Source organism: Oncorhynchus kisutch, linkage group LG29, assembly GCF_002021735.2.
Source record: "Oncorhynchus kisutch isolate 150728-3 linkage group LG29, Okis_V2, whole genome shotgun sequence".
NCBI classification, from domain to species: domain Eukaryota; kingdom Metazoa; phylum Chordata; class Actinopteri; order Salmoniformes; family Salmonidae; genus Oncorhynchus; species Oncorhynchus kisutch.
Window position 1 is genome coordinate 28,198,250 of NC_034202.2, and position 4,933 is coordinate 28,203,182.

The 4,933-nt window shown below is 43.3% G+C and overlaps 1 pseudogene; it reads right to left on the reverse strand.

The window, feature by feature from the left end:
- Positions 1–242: 242 nt before the first annotated feature.
- LOC109873860 (ras-related protein Rab-38-like) lies at positions 243–3,020 on the reverse strand (annotated as a pseudogene).
- Between the last annotated feature and the right edge of the window lie 1,913 nt (positions 3,021–4,933).

The window sequence follows — 4,933 nt, forward strand, 5'->3', positions numbered from 1 at the left end:
GAATCAGGTGACTTAGAAAGGGGTTGATTGGCCAACACAGAAAGGGTCCGGGGTGGGCATCTTAAAGTGGAACACTGCGATTTAATTTTAGGAAGCTGGTTCATGATTTGAAGTGGATGGAATCTGTCTAAAACTCAAACCGATTAGGTCTGCAGTAGGCATGCTGTCCAATCAGATTCAGCCACATCTGAAGACAAACCCCTGGCCTAGTATGGTATTGATGTTATATCATTAGTATTTGGCTATAACAACAACCTTTCACAAAGCACTAGATTCTCAGTTTCCTGGCTCTCTCTACAGTAGGGTTTACCAATGTTAGTGTTCTCCTATGCAATAAAACTAAAAATATACAAATTATGGACAGCTAGGAGACAAGCTAGGAGACAGCTAGGGGACAGCTAGGAGACAGCTAGGGGACAGCTAGGAGACAGAAGACACTAGATCTCAGATGGGGAGTAATCCCAGGGCAGATCTGCTCAGGATTTTAAATCCTTTTACATCCGACAGAAGGTTTATTCTAATCTTTCATCATCTTTATCAATGTAAGCTATCAGCTGGGTTGGCCCCAGTGACATATTCACCCAATCAGCCTTCACACTAAACTGAGTAACTCATTAGAGAGTAGCTGTGAGTGTTCCCTTTCTCTCAGGTTCAGTCTGTGAGGAGGGAACACACATTACACAGCCTGCTGGACCATTTTACATGTTCCTATTCACATTCCCCTTGGCAAACTAGCCTGTGTTCTTCTCAAATGCCCCGCGGCATGCTAGCGTTTCATTCCAATTGATCGCATGTATTTGTGATTACATTCGAATGAGTTAAGTTAACCCAAGCTGACAATCAAAGGCTGCTGTCAAATGTGTTTGTGTTCTTTATAAGAAATAGAGACCATTGTACAAAGTGATCTTCCATAGGACCAAGACTGTCAAATGTTATCAGCCAGGGAGCTCCCCAGCAGTCTGAAATGTGTTTAGATTAGAATCGTTAATATACTGAGGCTAGTCTGTCTCACACACAGACACACACAGACACACACAGACACACACACCATTTAAGTGTATCTTATCTTAGCCATTGCAAAGATACCCTCTAGAGCAGCCCACAGACGGCAGTTGTGAGAGACTAGGAGGACTACAGTAAGTAAGCTGAAGCGTTTCCCTATCTGTGTCATTATCTCCCTCCCTTACCTTGGCTGAGGTCTCAAACCAGCCCAGAAATCCTTTTTCCCCACAGAATGTGTCCAGATTGAGCTGCTGGGAGCAGACTTGGTCGGACGTGTAGGCCAGCACCACAGCTGGGACAGGTTTGCCATGACTGAGGGTGACCTTAGTGTCCAGGTCGTCCTTCCACTTGAAAGGACGACCTGGACACTAAGGTCGTGGGTCACGTGGGTCATGTCAAACACCCCCAGAGCTCCAACAGCCTTCCGGTAACACACACGGGTCATATTCCAATATCTTTCTTGTCCTGGGACAAACAAATACATGAACAGTACATATCAGGGTCAGACCGACATACAGCACTGATCTAGCGTATACTGGAATTATATGTACTTGTAATCTAATTATATTGCATTTTGATTTAGCACATTCCAAAAACAGCAGAAAAGGTCAGGTTTTCATAGTACAGACACACACACACATACAGAGAGCGAGAGAGTAACTAGTGCTCATCTGGCTCTAATGAGCATGAGACCAGGTGAACCCTGTCATTGTCTGTCAGTGTATCTGTCACATTCTGACCTTAGTTCCTTTGTTTTGTCTTTTGTTTTAGTATGGTCAGGGCGTGAGTTGGGTGGGTTGTCTATGTTAGTTTGTCTATGATTTTCTATTTCTGTGTTTGGCCTGGTATGGTTCTCAATCAGAGGCAGCTGTCAATCGTTGTCCCTGATTGAGAACCACATTTAGGTAGCCTGTTTTCCATTGTGTTTTGTTGGTGGTTATTTTCTGTTTAGTGTTGTGTTGCACCTTACAGGACTGTTCGTTGGTTGTTTATTGTTTTGTTTTCAGTGTTCATTAAAATATGAACACTTACCACGCTGTACAGTGGTCCTCCTCTCCTTCCCCAGACGACAAGCGTTACAGTATCAGTGTTTTGTTATTTGTCATGTTTGTTGTAAACCCCAGGAAGAATAGCTGCTGCCTCTGCAAAAGCTAATGGGGACCCTAATAAACAAATAGACAAGACACATGCCCCTCCACAGCACACATACAATTCTGTAGGGAGAAAAACTGTACACTGGTGATTATGATTGTCACACTCTGACCATTATTTGCGTTGTTTGTTTCTATGTTTTGTTTGGTCAGGGTGTGATATGAGTGGGCATTCTATGTTGCATGTCTAGTTAGTCTGTTTCTATGTGTTTTGGCCTGATATGGTTCTCAATCAGTGGCAGGTGTTTGTCGTTGTCTCTGATTGGGAACCATATTTAGGTAGCCTGTTTTGTATTGTGGTTCGTGGGTTATTGTCTATGTGATGTTGCATGTTAGCACTCAGTTTCGATAGCGGTCGGGTTGTTATTTTGTTTGTTTAGTGTACTTCATGGTTTTTTCGTCATTCATTAAAAGTATGTATTCACACCACGCTGCGCTTTGGTCTCCTCACTACGACGATCGTGACAATGATGATACATGTACACAGGCTATCTATGGATAAGACCAAATATAATTATCAAAAGTGTGCTAATTCATTGATATTGAGTTGTTAAAAACAAACTTGAATAAAGTCTGATGTAGACTGATTGTCTGCAGTTTTATCCAAACCACTGGTGTTACAATGAATTGATAATATATCAAGTTATATCAAAGTAAAATGAAGTGGTTTGACATACTGGCAATGTCCCAAAGCTGTAGTCTTATAACGGAGTCACTGTCCCAGTGCAGAACCTTCAGTGCAAAGTCAACATCAATAGTCGCTCGATAATGTTGAGAAAAGATCTGATGGACATAACTCTTGACTGATGTTTTACTGACCCCAAGGTCCGCTATAACGAGAAGTTTTAACAAATGCCCTTGCTGCATGGTCTGTGTTTGTACAACAGCCCATTCAAAACTCACACTGCTGTCTGATCCAATATCTGCCGATGTTGATGGCACATGGAAAACATATTACAATTTCGTTTTAATTCCATTCCAACTAGAGCCTGAAATTCTTTCAAATGTTTCCATACAGAACTTTTAAGGTTCACTGTGCACCTTAACATATGAGGATGTTAAGGATGGAGTCAAGGAAATTATGTTATCCTACTTGATTCCATAGTCCATACATGAAAGGTCACATTTTTATTTTATAAACTTGTCATATGTTCTCGTCAAAATATATACAGTACCAGTCAAAAGTTTGGACACACCTACTCATTCCAGATTATTTCACCTCGGGATAAATTAGCAGAGTCGGTACAGCCACCCGGTTTCTTAAGTTAGCAGAGTCGGTACAGCCACCTGGTTTCTTCACCGGTTTCTTCGCGCATCACTCCGACAGAAACAAACATCTCTCTGGTAAGAAGAAGGGCGGGTGTGTATGCCTTATGATTAACGAGTGGTGTGATAATAACAATATACACGAACTCAAGTCCTTTTGTTCACCTGACCTAGAATTCCTTACGATCAAATGCCGACCGCATTATCTACCAAGAGAATTCTCTTCGATTATAATCACAGCCGTCTATATCCCCCCCAAGCAGACACCTCGACAGCCCTGAAAGAACTTAATTGGACTCTATGTAAACTGGAAACCACATATCCTGAGGCTGCATTTATTGTAGCTGGGGATTTTAACTAAGCTAATCTGAAAACAAGGCTCCCTAAATTTTATCAGCATATCGAATGCGCGACCCAGGCTGGCAACACTCTGGATCATTGCGATTCTAATTTCCGCGACGCATACAAAGCCCTCCCTCAACCTCCTTTCGGCAAATCTGACCACGACTCCATTTTGTTGCTCCCAGCCTATAGACAGAAACTAAAACAGGAAACGCTGTGCTCAGGTCTGTTCAACGCTGGGCCGACAGATCTGATTCCACGCTTCAAGATTGCTTCGATCACGTGGACTGGGATATGTTCCGGATAGCATCGGAAAATAATATTAATGTATACGCTGATCCAGTGAGTGAGTTTATTAGCAAGTGCATCGGTGATGTGGTACCCACGGTGACTATTTAATCCTTCTCCAACCAGCAAACTAGGATTGATGGCAGTATCCGCACTGAAAGCGCGAACCACTGCTTTTAATCATGGCAAGGTGACCGGGAACATGACTGAATACAAGGCAATCAAACAAGCTAAGCATCAGTATAGAGACAAAGTAGAGTAGCAATTCAACGGCTCAGACACGAGACGTATGTGGCAGGGTCTACAGCCAATCACGGACTACAAAAAGAAAAACAACCCTGTCGTGGACACCGATGTCTTGCTCCAAGACAAACTAAACAACTTCTTTGTCTCGCTTTGAGGACATTACAGTGCCACCAACACGGCCCGCTACCAAAACCTGCGGGCTCTCCTTCACTGAGCAAAACATTTAAACGTGTTAACCCTAGCGAGGCTGCCGGCCCAGACGGCATCCCTAGCCGCGTTCTCAGAGCATGCGCAGACCAGCTGGCTGGTGTGTTTACGGACATATTCAATCAATCCCTATCCCAGTCTGCTGTTCCCATATGCTCCAAGAGGGCCACCATTGTTCCTATTCCCAAGAAAGCTAATGTAACTGAGCTAAATGATTATCGCCCCGTAGCACTCACTTCCGTCATCATGAAGTGCTTTGAGAAACTAGTCAAGGATCATATCACCTCCACCCGACCTGACACCCTAGACCCACTCCAATTTGCTTACCGCCCCAATAGGTCCACAGACGACGCAATCGCAATCCCACTGCACAAATCAAATCAAATTTATTTATATAGCCCTTCGTACATCAGCTGATATCTCAAAGTGCT